Source organism: Camellia sinensis, chromosome 1 (assembly GCF_055761805.1).
Source record: "Camellia sinensis isolate YWXY chromosome 1, ASM5576180v1, whole genome shotgun sequence".
NCBI lineage: Eukaryota > Viridiplantae > Streptophyta > Magnoliopsida > Ericales > Theaceae > Camellia > Camellia sinensis.
This window is the reverse complement of record NC_138961.1, coordinates 222552517-222571362: the sequence shown is the minus strand read 5'-3', so window position 1 is coordinate 222571362 and position 18846 is coordinate 222552517. Positions and strand designations below refer to the sequence as shown.

Sequence of the window (18846 nt, the reverse complement as noted above, 5' to 3'; positions counted from 1 at the left end):
TAACTTTCAAGTTTTCCCTTCAAATGTAATAAAAATCAACTTTGATTTATATCGAGAGTTAGAGAACTCTGTATTGAAATCAATGAAATTGAAGGTGGTGGGCATTGAAAATTTTTCTTTCAGTCCAAAAATGGTCTAAGTTGTAAAAAGGTTAATTTGAACAAAATCAACTTTTATTAAAACTTTTCAAAACCATTTTCAATAAGGATCACAACTGGTCACACCCGGAGTCTATCCTTGAGATGTACAACCCCGAATCCAATGAATGGAAAATTACCCCTTGTCTGAATAGCACTACATTGTATTGTAACCAGCTCTGATAGTGAAGATCACAACCGAACTCTTGGATGCAGAAAAGACAAAGATAACCAGAAGAATCTCATAGACATAATTGATTTGGAAGTGTTTATGGCTGGACTTCAGAATGAAGTTGCCTACGTATCCCAAAGATGGGAATCAAGCCTTACGTAGTTCGGTTCGGGTTGACTGAGGTATCAACACTCTCCTTTTGTGCTCTAACTTTTGCCAAGGCCGCCCTTTTTGGGTTTTCAACCTTGCGAGTTCAGTTTTTCTTTTTTCTAATTTTTTGTGCTCTAACTTTTGTCTAGGCCACCCTTCTGGGTTTTCAACCTAGTGAGCCACTCAAGGATAGTATTTCTTCAATTTGTCCATGTTGATTGGTTGGGAGAATTCGAGGCCATCTAGGTCCATAAGAATAACAGCTCCATCCGACCAAATAGATTTGATGATGTAAGGACCAGTCCAATTAGGTCTGAACTTGCCCCTAGGGTCATGAATGGGAGCCCGGTTGTCTTTGAGCACCAGATCCCCTTCTTTCAAATTCCTGGACTTAACTTTCTTGTTAAAAGCCCTAGCAATCCTGTGTTGATATCCTTGGACATGGTACAGTGCTTTCAGCCTCCTCTCGTCGAACAACGTTAGTTCCTCGAACCTTCTCTGCTGCCAATCTGCTGCTGCTATCTGGCACTCAGCCATAACCTGCAGCAACGGAACCTCAACTTCAATCGGTAGAACAACTTCCATCCCATAAACCAGAGAATATGAAGTTGCTCCAGTAGATGTCTGACTTGATGTCCTATAGCCCCAGAGAGCAAATGGCAACTTGTCTGGCCAGTCCCTGTAAGTTTCCACTATCTTTTGTAAAATGTGCTTGATGTTCTTGTTGGTGGCCTCAACAGCTCCGCTGGTTTGCGGTCGATATGTAGATGACTTGTGAAAAGCCATGTTGTATTTTTCTAACAAGTCAATTACTTCTTTCTTAAAGTGGGAACCATTGTCCGAGACGATCTCATTTGGGACCCCATAACGACAGATGATATTATTCCTGATGAACTTGGCTACATGCGACGCCTTTAACACTGCATAGGATTGCGCCTCAACCCACTTTGTAAAATAGTTTATTGCCACCAAGATATATTCATGCCCGTTTGACCCCTTCGGAGTAACTGCCCTAATAACATCAATTCCCCAGACTGAAAATGGCCATGTTGAAGTCATGTTGTACAGCTTCGATGGTGGGATATTCATGCGATTTGCATGAATTTGGCATTTGTGGCATCGTCAAACAAAACCAATACAATCTTCCTCCATGGTTGACCAGTAGTAACCCTGTCTGAGAATCTTCTGAGCTAGCATTACCTTGCTCATGTGTGAATCGCATTCTCCTTTATGGATGGCCTCCATTAAGCGCTTTGACTCTTCTGCATCAACACACATCTTGTGCATTCCCAGATGGCCTTGTTTGTACAATTTACCCCCGCAAATGATAAACTGAGCAGCCATTCGCCGTATTACCCTTTTATCTTTGGCATTTTCCCCTAGTGGATAAGCCTCATTTTTCCAAGAAGTTCTAGATGTCATGATACCAGGGGTTTTGATCTTGTACTTCTTCTATTGCGGTGATCAGCTCGTAGGTCGGCACATATCTTTGTTCAATAATGATCGGATGCATTCGGACTCCCAAATGGATGTCTATCATGGAAGATAGAGTTGGTAAAGCGTCAGCAAACCTGTTGTTCTCTTTTAACAGATGCATGAAGGTTAGCTTCTCAAACCTGGGAATTAGAACGTCTAGGGTTTAGTGATAGATTTCATCATTTTTTCCTTAACCTTCCAATCTCCTTTCGCTTAAAACACAACCAGGTTCAAGTCCCCAATGACGTCTAACCGTTTTGCCCCTAATTCAAGGGTGGCTTCTAAGCCAGCGATACATACCTCGTATTCTACTTCGTTGTTTATACCTTGAACCGGAGTTTGAAAGCTAAAGGTATGTGGGAATTGTCGGGCACTATCAGCAACACCCCTATCCCATAACCATACTGGTTAGACGCTCCGTTAAAGTACATAGTCCAAATCTCTTCCTCGACTTGTAGAATAGCCTCATCTAGGAACAAATACTCTACTGCTTCGTCTCCCTCCACTAGGTGGTCGGCTAGGAATTCTGCTACTGCTCTCCCCTTCATAGACTTGCGAGTCATATACTTCAAATCAAATTCGGAGAGAAGAAGCAACCGGCGGGCTAGTCTACCCGTAAGCGCTAGTTTCTCGAAGAGATATTTGATGGGATCTAATCTCAAAACCAGAATTACGAAGTGAGCTAACAGGTAGTGCCTTAACTTCCTGGTAGCCCATACCAAGGCCAAACAAGCCTTTTCCAATGGGGTGTAATGGGTCTCATATTCCAGCATCTTCTTGCTCAGGTAATAGATGGCTTTCTCCACTCTATCCTCAGATTCCTGTACAAGTATGCCACCCATTGTCGTGTCGGTTACTAACAGATACAAAATCAACAGCTTCCCCGATTCTGGCAGTGACAACACGGGTGGGTTTTGAAAGTACTGTGTGATCTGCTCAAAAGCAACCTGGCATCTGTCATCCCATTGAAATTTCTTTCCTTTCTTTAGGAGACCAAATAGTGGTTCACAAGTCAAAGTTAATTTTGTAACAAACTGTCTTATGAATTGCACTTTACCCAGAAAGCCTCGCACCTCCTTTTCAGTCATTGGTAGTGGCATTTCTAGAATGGCCTTGATTTTGAAAGGATCAACCTCAATGCCCCTTTGTGGAATCAAGAACCCTAGTATCTTCCCTGCTGTGACACTAAAAGTGCACTTCTGTGGATTCAGTCGCAACCAATATTCTCTTATCCGTTGAAAAAATTTCTTCAAGGCGGTGTAGTGGCCCTTTCTTTCCTTAGACTTGGCAATCATGTCGTCCACATACACCTCAAACTCTTTGTGGATCATATCATGCAAGATCATGGTTGCAGCCCATTGATAAGTAGCCCCCAGCATTTTTCAGACCAAACGGCATCACCCTGTAGCAATAAGTTCCCCATGGCGTGGTGAAGGCAGTCTTCTCTCTATCTTCTAATGACATCAAGATCTGGTTATACCCGAAAAACCCGTCCATAAAGGAAAGCAACGCATGGCCTGAGGTGAAGTCCACCAACTCGTCGATGTGCGATAGAGGAAAGTCGTCCTTCAGACTAGCTTTGTTCAGATCTCTGAAATCTACACACACCCAAATTCTGCCATCTTTCTTTGGCACCGGAACAATGTTGGCCAACCAAGTAGGATACTCAGATACTAGCAAGAACCCCGCATTTACTACTTGGTGACCTCTTCCTTAATTTTCAAAGCCCAATTCGGGCGTATTCTCCAAAGCTTCTGCTTGACGGGTCGGGCCTTAAAGTCAAGAGGGATCCGATGCTGTACAATCTCAGGATCGATTCCAGGCATGTCTTTGTAGGACCACGCGAAAATATCTTTGAAGTCTTTTAATAAAGCAACTAAGCGTTCGCGTTCCTCTGAAGATAATGTGGACCCGATCTGGACCAGACGCGGATCCCTCTCAGTATCCACATTAATTAAAATGATTTCATCAACTAGGGGTTTTACAAACCTCTCATTCTCTCGATCAATCAAATGTTTCAAAACCAGAGAAATTCCTTCCTCGTTGTTTTTATCAAAATTTTGAAAGTCATGATCAATGCAATAAATAAGTGGCATAGAAAAGTACTCAGAAACAACAGTGGTACCATTCTTATTCAAAGCTTCCAACTTATCCAATTCCTCGGTTATAACCGACTCAAAAGAAAAGAAAAAAAATGACCTAGACAAAACAACGGCATCCGGGTTAACAACCCCAGGAATATCAGACTCTGACTCAGAAGCACTGGAATCTAATTCCAACTCCACAAACTCTGTAGAATCAGATTCCAGCTCACTACTTGATTCAAAACTACTGGATAAAAAGCCCTCCTCAAACTGCCAAATGAAGGAGAGCGCGATAGAAGCGTTCAGAATACCATCAGAAGAGTCCACAACTGATTGATCTCTAATCATGGAAACGGTGAAGTCATCCCCTAAGCTCTCCAGTGTGATCTGAGGATCTGAAAGGAGACAAGCTAACGCTGCTCCTATCTCAAGTTCTCTGCCATTGGGCTCATCCTCTGTACTTTGTTTAACCTCAGCCAGTAGGTCAGTTTGTTCCTCTGCAACTTCATCTCCTTGCAGCTGTAGGTCGAAGAAAATCTCAAAGCCGGGCAAACGCTACTTCTCAGAGTTCAACCATAGCTCAAGAAAGCCGTAAAATGGGAAATCTTCCCCCTTCCGGACAAAGCGGCCATTTAGGGTTCCTTCAATGGGTCTATGCACCAGCTCATAGTGCTTCCCACTTTGCTTAGCTTTAACTTTTCCTGCCATTTCCTTTCCTTTTCTTACCCAGTATTCTCTGGTAGGCATGTAACCTAAACCAAAGGTATGAGGTTATGTGGCACTTCGGCCATTGCAGCAACGCCCTTCTGACCACTCCTTCCCAATCCCATTCCGGGTACATGCTGTAGCTTATTCATGAGGTAGACGGATTGAGCACTGACGTACAACCCTTCATAATAGCTAGGATATCCTGCACCACCCGGGCCTCGGCCAAGGTGAACCTAGGCAGGAAAACATCTTCATTGCCATGTACAATTTCCAGTACCGGTGTAATGACTTCCAGCGGAGGATGTATAGAAGAATTTCCAAAAATAATAGATACCCTCTTTTCATGGGGGTACTTCAACATCTGATGCAGAGTGGAAGAGACAGCTTTTACTTGGTGCAGCCACGGCTGTCCACGGAGTAAATTAAAGGTGGCCGATCCTGTTGGACCGGACCAAGCTACGTTCTGATCTAGACTGTCCCCATCACTTCTCGACTTGTATTGTCATAAGCCCGAATCACCCAGGCCGTTGGTACAAAGTCTACTAGCTTCAAGCCAATTGCATAGGCAGTGCGCGACGGGCACACATTAATTGCAGACCTGGTATCAACCAAGACGACTGGTATCCACTTCTCTTTACATTCAACAGAGATGTATGGTGGTTTGTTATGCTCAGAGCCCTCAGGCGGTAATTCCTTATCTGTAAAGGCAAAGTTGGCGAAGCCCCTCCTGGAAAGACTAGTCCCACTAATTGCTCAGGGGTTGTGTCGATAGAGAGCTTAGCCTTATCCATTACTAATAGGACGGCTTGTCTGTGCACCCGTGAAGCCATGAGGAATCCCCAAATAGATATGTCTACTTGAATCTTCTTTAGCTGATTCAGTACAGCTTCTTCTTCTAGAACTTTATCTTTCTGTTTCTCAGCTTCCTTATCTTTCCCAGATGCTTCTGGTTGGTCCAGGTGTGGGGGCTTAAAATACCGCCCGCTTCGAGTCATGTGATCGACTTCCTCGGAATACCAAGTATCATCTGGTAGATTCTGCTCCCAATCTTCATCAGTGTGGGCAAGATGCAAATCATCATCTTCCCACCACATTCCTCTGACAACCGACAAGTAACTGTTCGGTTCCATTGTAAGTATTCCCACATCTGCATCACAATCAATCCCCTCAGGGCCTCTGGCTTTTCTAGCCTTCTGATCATTCTCAATTCTTTCATGCTTGAACCGTTTCAGCGTGGCCTCTTGTTCTGTATCGGCTGTACTAACGCTACGTAACTCCTGAGCACAATTCTTAGTACCGGTGCTCTCCGACAACTTTCCCTTGTTGTCGACCGTTCCGACCGTTGCAGCAATTTCGATTTCTGGCTGTTCCTACTTTGGTTAAGACCCCTCATCGACATCCGGTTCATCACTGAGCCATCCCGTATTATCCGTCGATCCGTTCATATCAAACCAGCCAATTTGTATACTCCCCAGATCTTGTTCATCGAAGAACTGCAGATTACTAATGTCCTCCTCAAGCTCAGCTAAGTCATCCAGTCCCTGGCTTAGTCCATCCTCCCGGACTACATTAACCTCTATTCCAAGTCGACAATTCCTTCTCTGGTCTGGCCTGACTTGTTGGCACAATGTAGCAACACGGGTTGTATGCCTCTTCAATTAAGCTCACAGAGCCCTCAAGCATGTCTTCTTCAACCGCAGCCACCACCACAGGTTCGGGTTGGGATATGGACGTGCTCATCATGCACAAGTTTGTGCTTTCTGGGATGAACAGCGTCGGCTTAGGTATGTGGGAAGGGGTGATGTATCTACTAGGGTCGTATGGGACGACCAATGTTTGGATTAGATTTATTTGCCTGGGTAGAAGGGTTTGGTTATGTGGTGGGAAAGGATTTGTAATGACGTTAGGCTTTTGAGGAGGCGCTATCACTTTGTTGTCAATGAGATCCTGAATCTCATGACATAATCTGAAGCATAGGTCGGTGTCATGACCATGCTGTTGGTGGAAGGCACAGTATTTGGCCGGGTTGTGTGTAAGAGGGACGAGATTAGGCAATGGACGTGGCTCTAAGGGCTTTAGATACCCTTTTTTGATCAGGACCCTCAAGGCCGCAGATAGAGACATGTAGAGTGGGGTGAAAACCCTCTGGCCTTGGGGTTGGTTCTTTGTAGGTTGTGAGGTGGTTTCGAATGTACCGGCAAATGGGGTGGCTGTTTTCGGTGTGGTGGTGACCATACCAACATCAAAGGTCCTTACAGCTACATTACTACTTGTAGCCGCATTGGAACCGCGTGTAAAAGCCCTCTTGGACTGCTCTTTCTCGTGGTCTATCAGACCCTGTTTCATTGCATCCTCTATCTGCACCCCTATTTCATGGAGGTCGGCAAATATAGGCAGAGGTAAGACTATCATCTTCTGTAGCAGCCTCGGTTGCAGATTACGGATGACCATTCTTATCTGGTCTTTTTCAGCTGGCCGGATGGTCATCATGGAGGCCTTGGCCCTCCACCGAGTGACAAAATCGGAGAAGCCCTCCTTCGACTCTTGACGAGTTACTTCGAGATCAGGAGTTGTGACCTCAATTTGAGTGTTATAGGAATATTAGGCAATAAAAGCCTCAACCATCTCTTCCCAGCTCCTCTTTATGGAATCTTCCAACTTAGCATACCAAATGGCCACTATACCCGACAAGGTCCAGCCGAAGAGGGATAACTTTTGCAGTCTAGTTAGGCCCATTGGCCGCAAAATGTTTGAAAATAGTCGCAAGTGGACCATAGGATCACCCGAGCCGTCAAAGCGATCTATATATGGCATTTTAAACCTATCTGGCAAGGTCATCGCTGCATCGGTATAGCCGTCCTTTATATCTGGGATCGAATTGACACCCTGCGCTCGTTTGAAAAGCTTCTCAAGCTTGCTCACTCTCAGTACGGTAGGGTCAGCCTCAAACTCAAATGGCACCTCTGTTGGGTAAACCGGTGCTTTGGAAGTCTGGGGTGGAATCGAATCCACTGGGATGTCCACATTTTCCTGGACATTGGCTATGGGAGCAGGTGCTCTGGGTACTGGAATGTTTGCAGAAGATGGATGGGATGCAGGAGCTGTTGCTTGTTGCGGCTGTTGTTGCTGTATCCTAGCAATCAACTCAGCCTACTGGACTATAATTTCCTCTTGGCAGGTAGCATCCAACTACATATTCTCGATAGTCTGTTGAAGTTGGCGCATCATATCCTCCATGTTGACTGAGGGGTACTAATTTATCAGAACTAGTGTGTCCTCCCTTTCTAAAGTTGAAGCAGATAGCTGGGTTCGACTGAGCATAAGTGAAGTAGTCAGTAACTATTGAATTGGCGACTGCTGAACCGGTGAGCTATGCCTAACTCTCCTCTGTCTGGTAACCGGGGATAGCGAAGCGAACACTAGTTGTCCTCCAATAAGATCCTCAGATCGGTAAATCTGCCTTACTCGACTCCAGAGTGCTTGAGGGGTAACTGCCTCGTCTAAAGCAATTGTGAAACACTACCTTGCAAAAAGAAAAATAAAACAAAAGAAACAAAAATAAAAAAATGCAGAACACCTCGGCTTAGACAGAGACAACACACAGTTGAAATCATAAGCTGGACGACTATACTCAAACACTAATTTTTGCCCCAAATTTTCTGCCTCAAAACTGATACCCTCAAACTGATTCCCAGACTTACAACTGATATATACATTCTTGTAGAGTTACGCTCTAAAAGCACGTATCAAGCAAGTGAGAGCCAAAACACCCCTATGATGGGGTAGGGTTGCCCTATCCTAATCTCGTCAGGAGCTAAGGGTTCACTACGCAAATAAGCGGTTTCATACAATCCTGCATTCGGGTGAGCAACCTGTCCTAGTTTGGAATAGTCTCTATGGTTTCCGATATGCAACTAGGCCGATTGGTCAAAAAGGATACCTCAGCAAGACTACCTAATATACCTCTCACACCTAACACCAAGAAGTGAAAGGAGGATCAAACGGTACAACAGTAGTCCAGATCCAAGGGTTGTGTTCCCATCGTGGCAGAGCCCGCAACCGGTCAGCCTTATGGCATGCTTTTCCAAGCAAGCCTTCGACAAGCCATTCAGGAATAGCAAATGGCAAACATTGTGACTTGGGCGCACCGATGCAAATGCAATGCAAAGAAACACATAAGTGTAGATAAAATAACATATCATGAGTTTGAGTCAAGTTCTCTAAATCCCCAGCAGAGTCGCCAGAAACTGTGGGCTTGCCTTTTTCCGCGCCCCTGCCATTCAGAAAGGGGTTTGAAAAGAAAAGCCCTCACAGTTTGGACTCTATCTGCAGTTCTGAATCTAGTCTCACAAGTGCAATTTGAAACTGATAATCACCAAAGAGTCCAATCTAGCAAATCATTTTGGAAAATCGATTTTGAATCAAATAATGCCAAAACTGGATTGCTCTGCCAGATTACAGAGTCGCCACCGAAATATTTTATTTTGGAAAATTTAGGAAACCTTGACTCATTCCAAAAGCCACATGTCCGTCATCACCAAAGTTACCTCGACTCAAGAACTTCGGTACGAGGGGGGAAGGTCCTAAAATGAGCTCCCCCGCTCGCCCGATCAAAGGATCGGCCTCTACTAATCATGATATGTTGTATTATAAACCTCATATGTTCTTAATCCAGTTATTAGCTAACTTTACTATGTGATGCGCAGGCATACAAGTATAGACTATGTCGCAAGAATTGGAACAAATTCAATTCATGTTTGTTTTCAAAAATAGTTTGAAGTTGCCACCCTCAAGTGGGTTTAAAGATGTGGATTTGCCACCTCAAGTGGGCTTAAAACTTACATTCGTTGAACTGTTTCAATTCAAACAATAAAACCTTCATCCGCAGGCATTTATGTAGTTAAGCAAGTAAGCACATAGTCTCATGGCAAGTATGTGAAACATGGCAATATGGCAATCACACTCATGCAAGTATGCTAAAGCATAAAACTCACTAAGTACTCCAAGCTAAAACAAAAGCTAGTTAGAAAAATACATGATCCTAACTATACAAAATGCCTAATACAACGCATGCAATAATGCAATTAATAGGCGCGGCTACTAATATGGCATATGATGCAATTTGATAACATGTGATTAAACACGTATTCAAAGAAGTGTATTGAAATGACTATGCAGTTTGAATGATGCATCGAGCCTTGGTGCATGCAAGACAAATGAATAGATGTAAACATGCAAGTATAAAGGTATGCTAATAAAAAATGTCCCTAATCTAACCATCAAAAGTGGGTAAATAAAAAGGAGAAAAGACGTGATATTAGAAGACATGCACACACACACACACACACACACACATACACACACACACACACACTTATTACAACATTACGCCCTTTCGAAGGAGGGTTCGAATGAATAAGTTAAGCTAATCTAATCTAAGCTAACTATTACAACACGAAACTAATTAACTATTATAGTTAACTAATTATTACAAACCAAATTGAATAACTAGCTACACTAAGCTAATTAAATATAACAAATTGGAATTGATTAACTAGTTACACTAACTAATTAAGCAAAGCAAGTAAATGGCCTCGAGGGGCAAGGGATGCATGCATGCTCGACTTCTCTTCCCGAAAATGCCACCGCTTCGCCTTTTGCAGCCTCTGTTTGCACTTGCTTGAACAACGAAAATTGTGCCAACTCCCAGAACACCTTTGCTCCATCTCAGGAACACACAGAGAAACCTTCTTTCACTGGTGGCCGGTCAGACACAAATGGTGGCTGTCGGCTACCATTAGTGGCCGGTCGACTACTTTTGGTGGCTGTCTGCCCCTTCTAGTGGCCGGTCGGCCACCTCTTCCCCGGACTTCTCTTTTTTGCTACAACAGAGAGCAAACAGAGGCAAAGCAGTGTATTCTCAAGGAGTATATGTATTATTACCCTCTTTATCGTTACACAAGGTTAAAGGAGTGTAAATCTTGGCTCCAAAACCATCAACCAAGTATTTTCAATGCATGATGGCCAAAGAACCAAGAAGTATAACTTCATTGTATGCAAAAACAAGACTCAAGACCATCACCTTATCATGTGTGATCAAAGGCAAAAGAGACCAAGGAGATTGGCTCATTTCATTACTTTCAGTATGAAATGCTCCAATCTTCCTTGTGTTCAATACAACATCCGACTAAACACATGCAATGCAACACAAGATGCTTATCTTGCCTCTTTTACCTTGTCACTTTCGCTTACTCATTTTACATGACTGATTAGTCATTTAATCGATTAAGTCTAAGGTAAGAGTCTTCTAAAGAGAAAGAAGTGTCAACCAAGGGATGATTTAAGGAAAGAGAGAGGTCATGCCTTTGGTTAGTAGAAACCCTCAAAAGAGGATTAAAACCATTAAGCATAAATTCTATCTCAAGCTTAAAGAATCCCAAACTTGAAACAACTCTCAAAAGCGATTGAAAGAGTGAGACAAATGAGTATGTGATATAGATTATGATGCTCAGATTACATGCAAAATAACACTGCTACATGCAAGCAACTCAAGCACTTCATGCTTAAAGGCCTAAAACACTAAACTGGTGACGCCCTTTACACTACAACCATGCAATACAAGCCTCAAAGGACTTAACCAGTCCAAAACAGAGCTAAAATAAGTCAAAACAATAGCAAAAACATGCTGAAATTAAGCTAACACAAGCTAGAATAAGAGGCCAAAGTATAGCACAAGCTAAACTATCAAGCACAATTGCACTACAAGCATATAAAGCAAGCCTCAAGTGCTCCAACCAGCCCAAAACAAAGCTTAAACATGCCAAAACAGAGCCTAAAACATGCTTGAATTAAGCTAAGTTAAGCTAGAAAATGAAGCTAACATGTGAAGCATCCTAGGCATGGAAGCAAGACACAAGGAGGAGAGGCTAACCCCTCCTATTTTGGACTTCAAAAGTTGATTTTTACCACTGAAATAACTCTGATTTGCAGTGGTTAAAAGGGTCAAAATTTTGATTTAGAGGTGGTAAGAAATGGCACAAAAGGCTTCACAAGCCAAAGAACAAAAAAGGGATGACAACCCTCTAACTCACCAAGACTTAAACTACCATTTTCAAACCTCAAAAATAGAGTTTTTTTGTAGTTGAAAAACTAGGTCAAAACAGTACAAAAAGATAGTAACTCAAATTATGCAAGACACGTTTAAAAGGTAAGTTTTATACCTCTTGAAGCACAAGATAATTTCAGGCACAAATTCAAGCTCAAAACCCTTTCTAAGGCTCCAAGAAGACCTCCTAGAACCTTAGCTCCAAGGTAGTCAAGATTAATCAAGGGTCTATGTGCAAAAGTGTAGAGAAAGGTAACTACAAAGCACAAAATAAGAAGAGAGAGAGAGAGAGAGAGAGAGAATTTTGATCCAAATTGTCTAACTCTTCAAAATAGGGGAGAGACCCCCCTATATATAGAAAAACAAGCTTAGAGCTTGTATTCATCCCTCCATACACGTGTATGGAGATGCACTTCAATGAACAATAGCTGGCACAGCTAGCAAACAAATATCTAACAAAGGAGAAAAATGGTCGTCGGCCATCAATGTGGCCGACCGGCCACCACTGATGGCTGGCAAGCACAAGCCATGGCCAATGGACTGTGGGGATAGCCGACAGGCCACTCTCTCCTCTAGACTTGAAGCAACAAGCTCTTGGTCCACAACCAAGCACAAAACAGACAAGTTGAGAGGCTCAAAGGCAAGGCGCTCGGCCGAGAACTTCAGGCACTCAAAACAAACACAAGCATACAAAACCATCGAGTGTTCAAAAGATGACGTCCAAGTCTTGAGGACGGTCAAAAATGGGTTGTCTACAATTGGGTTTGGACCATGCTTATCTATGTCTAAAACATCTCACAAACTATTTTCTTCCCATGCTATTATTATTTAATTTATTGTTATTTAATATTTAATTTCTAATTTCTTGAACAGGTGTTGCGGTGGATATTGGGAGAGTTGGTTTCAGGACGTCAATGAATGTGTTGTGGAACACCATTTTTTCGGAGGATTTGGCGGACACTAGTCAAGATACTGGGAATGAGTTTAAGGATCTAGTTTGGAATATCATAGTGGAGGCCAGTAGATTCAACGTGGTGGATTTTTTTCCGATAGTGGCAAAGATGGATCCACAAGGGATAAGGCGGCGTATGACTAAGTACTTTGGTAGTATGATTGAGCTTTTTGGGAGAGTGATTGATCGGAGGGTGGAGGTTAAGATATTAAGCAAGAGTGGTGAAGAAAATGATATGATAGATATATTGCTCAATATTAGTGAAGAGAAGAATGGTGACGAGCTCGACAGAGTTCAAATCGAGCGCATGTGCTTGGTTTATTCCGTCTTACTTTTATGGGTGAACCTAACTACTCGTGTTTATATTTTATTTCTTATATTATTTTGATTCTTATATTTTTTAATTGGATCATTTTTTATCTTTCATTTAACTTTTGTATCAATTTAGTGCAATTGATAATATTGTTTATGTTTTTTTTATAGAAAATTATCACTAAATTGGTTTATATTAACTCGCTAAATTAAGTAAGTTTATAATTTTGTCCTTAAAAATATGACATCTAACACTTATATGCATATTTTCTATTAAAAAAAAAATTAAGAGTTGCAATTAATCGGACCAAATTGAGACAAAGTCATAAATTCATGATCAAAATCGAGTCAATTGAAATTGTAGAGATTAAAATGACACAAGAACCAAAATACAGGGACTGCTATCATAATTTGCCCTACTTTTATTATATTGAATTTGAATTGAGTAATTATTTAGTCTGAATTCGTACAAAATTGTGTTATAGGATTTATTTATAGCATGGATAGATACAACTTCAAGTACATTAGAGTGGTCAATGATAGAGCTTTTACGCAATCCAGAGACTCTAAAGAAAGCCAAAACCGAGCTTGAACAAATAGTTGGCAAAGGCAAACCAATATCAGAATCAAATATTGTACGCCTACCTTCCTTGAGGGCTGTTAGCTGTATACTTATATATTCCTATACTTAGGATTCTTGTACACTTAGGTTTCTTGTATACTTAGATTTCTTGGCCTATATATACAGGCTTCTCCTATTGTATTGTATTAATTCATTAATACAGTTCTTATACTTCTCTCTCTCTCTCTCTCTCTCTCTCTCTCTCTGTTACTCTTACATGGTATCAGAGGCTAGGATTTTCTCCTAACCTTCTCTTCTTCTTCATCATTTTTTTTTCCTTTCCTGCCTGACAGATTGATTCCTTTTTACGTTGGTTTCTACATGTCTAGTCATTCCCTGTTTCTAAGGCCAATGCCACCAGAATTATCTTCATCCAACGCTTCACGCGCCGCCAGAAGATTGGTCACGCGCTGTGCCGTTTTCTTACGCGCCTCTACATGCCTCATGCTCCTGTCTCGTGCTATCTTACGTTGCGGCCTCATCTGTTAACGTAAGCCACATGTTTTGACGTCATCGTTGATGTCATTCCTAATTCACTGTACGCCGTTTCTGCCTTTTTGCTATCGTGCGCCGCGCGCACCTCTACTAACGTACGTCACATGTTTCTAATGCCAATCCCCTTGTTGTGACGTCAACCCTTGTTCTGGTTGACCAAGTAGGTCAAACAACTTTGACCAACCGATTCGCCACCTTTCTAGTCCTATCTTTGGCCCGTTCAGACCATATCCTAATTGTTTTTGGCCTCTTGAATCTGCTGGTGTGTTCTGTTTTGGCAAAATCAGCCTCTACAAAGCACCTTCTTTTTCTTTTTCTTTTTCTTTTTTTTTTTGCCCTATTTGAGCATCATGCATCATTTTGACAACATTCATTCAGTTTCTGTTATACTTAATGGGTCAAATTATGTTAGTTGGGCCCAAGCTCTCTCCAACTTCATCAAAGGGAAATAACTTTGGCGAATCTTTACTGGTGCTCTTCCTAAACCCACCCAGAAGGAGGATAAGACTAACTCGGCATTTGCTGACCGTTTTAACGAATGGGAAAGTAAGAATTATCAAATTATCACATGGTTCTGGGCCACCTCAGTTCCCTCCATTAATCTTTAGTTTAGCCAGTTCTAGGATAATGATCAAATTACTTCCACTGCCAAAGCAATTTGGGATTTCTTGAAGGAACATTATCAAACCACTGGACATGCTCATCAAAATCACCTGTTGCAGACTCTTCATCTGTCACGACCCAAACCCGCCCCTATAGGTTTAGCGTCGTAACCGGCCAGTAATCCTTGGATTACCAAAGGCCTCTGAACAGAATAACATATAATTAGGGGGCTGAGGAAGCGAATATATAAAACACATTGTCCATAGAGTTGTGCTGACATATATGGGATAGAAATTTAAAACTTTAAATACAAATATGTTACGTTAAAAATAAAGTTGTCTTACGTCACATTCATTACAAATAGAGCAAAAGGGGAACTGAGCCCCATAAATAGATAAACAAAAGTTTGCTCATATGTTAACAGAAAACAAAGTCTTAAACGTTTACAAAACATGGTCATAAGGCTTGACTTAATCCGGAACCTCCTTGGGAGACACAAAATGGTAGCTGACACACCAAAACTCCAAGCAGCAGCTTAGGCCTGGTCACGCGCCTAGTCACTTACATACATAATATAAATAGTGAGCAGAAGTGTGATAACCCTACTCTGTGTTATGTTAATTAATCTTAATTATGCTTATAATTATGAGCTTGATATGATTTTGAGTGCTAATTATATGATTATGGGTGTTTGTGAATTTATATATGTTCACCGTAGGAAAATCTGTTTGATTCTCTGCTATAAAAATTAAATTGAATGCCGTAAAGGCAATAGAAACCAAAATTGGCCGTATTATTGTGATTAGCATAATTTTTAGAGCTTATGGTGAAATTTAATTGAAAACTGATTCGGATCAAAATAATTAGATTAAATTGATTAAGTTAAGTACAATTGATTAACTCTAAGAAAATATGATTAGTCAAACTAATCACCACTATCTATACATAGTGCAAGTGCCTAGGCTCATAGTTTTGAGCTCTAAACCTTGCAAAATCTAAGAAAGGCCTATATATATATATATATATATAGAGAGAGAGAGAGAGAGAGAGAGAAAGTGTGATTCTAAGGGAGAAGAGGCTCAAATTTAAGGACTTGAGCTCAAAGCTTGGAGAATTGAAGAACTAGCCTCAAGAACTAACTAGATTTGGAAGAGTTAAAGACTCTAGGTGAGTAATTGAACTCAAATTTATGAGTTTAATTTCATAACTATGTGAATTCAAGAAGTATATGTTGATAAATATGAGAATTAAGCTAAATGTGTTGAATTTAAGATCAACTTGGGCATGCATGCATGAATTTATTGTGATTTCTCATAGTTGAGTATGAATCATAATGATCATGTTGAATTGAGAGTTGTTTGACACATGCATACATGAATTGCCATGTTTTGAAGCCCAATTTTAAGTCTTGAAGCTTGTATATGCAAGATATGAAACATGGATTTTACATACATGGTTTCAACTTCATGTTTTGAGTTTGAATTCGGAACAATTGTTCATGATTTGAGTATTTGGTCTCAACTTATTTATGTTTCCATGTCATATGATGGTTTTCCATGATTCTAGACCAAAAATATGAGTTTTGAACATTTGAAGATGTGTTTTGAGCTTCAAACAGAGTTTTGGAAAGCCTATAATTCGATTTGTCCACTCGAGCGAAGAAAGTGTCACTCGAGCATGAAAGTCAAGCTTCCATACGTTTTGCAGAGTTTTGCACTGTGGCTCGAGCGGCAAACTCTACGCTCGAGCAAACCCTGTTTTGCAAAATTCCCCGCTTGAGCGTCGAGAATCTCACTGGAGCGTGAATTACATGCAACCAGTACTTTTGCAGACCAAAGGGGTCCGCTCGAGCAACCAAAGCTGCACTCAAGTAGAGAGCCCTATTTCAAAAATTTTGAAAAGTCATTTTATGATTCGTTTTCCGTTCTTTTTCATTTCTAAGCACTCTTAGGCATGCATTGCACATTCTAAATGAATTAAAGAGCATGAAAGAAGCCTAAGAACATTATATGAATTAAAGAACGGAATGAATTGAAGTATGACCCAATGTGTTATGAATTATGTAGGGTCAAGTGCAAGGACGAATCAAGCACCGGAATACAGTGAGTAACATCTTAGTAAAGATATTTTTATGTATGCATTATTTTCTAAATGTTACCTACGTGATAAATTTTTGACCCTATGAATTTGTACTATGAATGAGTATTCTATTTGCTTGATTCGTAATGAAGTATGTGAAGTGATTGATATATGAGTATGAAATGGGCCTAAGGCCATTTGGTATGTTTGACGAGGACACAGATTGGGCCTAAGGCCGTTTGGTATATTTGATGAGGACGCGGATTTGGCCCAAGGCCGTTTGGAATGTTTAACAAAATAGACTAAAAGTCATCTTATATACAAATTGTACCAAAGGTCGTTTTGAATATAAGCATGGATGTGATCACGATCATATGCGCATAATTATGAATATAAGAATGGTGGACCCAAGGTCGTTTGGTAATATGATATGGAGGACCGGTGGTCCTTGGTACATGGATCCATTATACCTGAAGTTGGTCTATGAATGTGTATTGGACTCGAGGTCTCTTTGTATAGATGGACCTAAGGTCGTTTGTTTTATATTGAGTTGGACCCGAGATCGTTGTGTATATGGCTACGATGTATTGTACCCAAGGTCATTTTGCTTTGTTATGATTTACAAATTTGTATGTGAATGGGAATAGTAGTTCAAATGTTTAAATTATAAGTATGACTCATTTGTGAATCAAACTCATTCATTAACCTCTTTACGCTGGTATTATTCACTGGGCGTTAGCTCACTCTATATTTATATGTATGTAGGTGAGTAGCGGGACGTCCAACTCCAGTCCCAGTGAGCGTTGAGAAGCCAAGTTTTGTGAGATCAACCAAGGTTGCCTCATGTAGAGGCCTTACTTTTGTTTTACTTTTGTTTTTGTTCTCTTATGGTCAGGTATGACCAATGTCGTGTATAACCTTGGAACTTGGTGTTGAAACTATAAAATGATCCTGAATGTACGTGGTACATACATAACGTAAATATTACATGGTGTGAGTTATTTCATGTATATGAGAAAGTTTTTGACTAAACCATGTATGCACAGCTCGTTGGACAATTCTTGTATGCATTGCTTCCGCAGTTTGGCCGCCTATTATTAAATATGGTTTGATTTTTGATTGAGGCCGTAGGTAATCTCATGATTACTGGTCGGTTATGACTCTAATCCATAGGGGCGGGTTTGGGTCATGACAGGAAGCCCAGTGAATAATAACAGAGTAAAAAATTTAATGAATGATATCACATAGCTGATTTCGAATTAGAAACAAATTCAATTTTGCATACTTAACCAGAGACTATAGCAGTTATATGCGATACATCTATTTAGCCGTCATATCATATCTAATTTGCATAGTCAGTACCGATGACCACATAAGCCCACATCTTGTGCACAAGTAGCCATGGTATTGTTACCCCCAGGCGAGGGCCACGTGAACATAGGCTTCGGTATTGTTACCCCCAGGCTAGAGCCACATGAACATAAGCCACAGTATTGTTACCCCTGGGCGAAGGCCACATGTATATCAGCCACAGTGTTGTTACCCCCGGGCGAGGGTCACATGAACTATAGATGCCACAAATACATTTTAAAAAAATGGACATTCATTCATGATTCATAAATAGCATTCCAGATAGCATTTCAGAAAAAAGATCTTATTACATCATACAGAAAATAAATAAAGTTAAACATAGCTTTACTAAGTTATTATTCACAGTTGGCTTCAGAGGCAGACAGACAGAGCAGATAATTTAAAGAGCTTACAGCGCGTGACCTATGCAAACATAACAGATACATTCTTGAAACACACACCCGGATATAACTTAACCCAATACATTCACTCTTAGTGTGTTTCTAAGTCTTATCCTTCTTATTATGTCTTAACCATGGCCTAGGAATGCCTAGGATGTAATGAGGATGCTGAAATGTACTTGAGAACACTTAAACAAAAC

At 41.0% G+C, this 18846-nt stretch overlaps 1 pseudogene; it reads left to right on the top strand.

The window, feature by feature from the left end:
- Positions 1 to 12575: 12575 nt before the first annotated feature.
- Positions 12576 to 18846, top strand: part of LOC114292957 (geraniol 8-hydroxylase-like) — a 30819-nt pseudogene continuing 24548 nt past the window's right edge.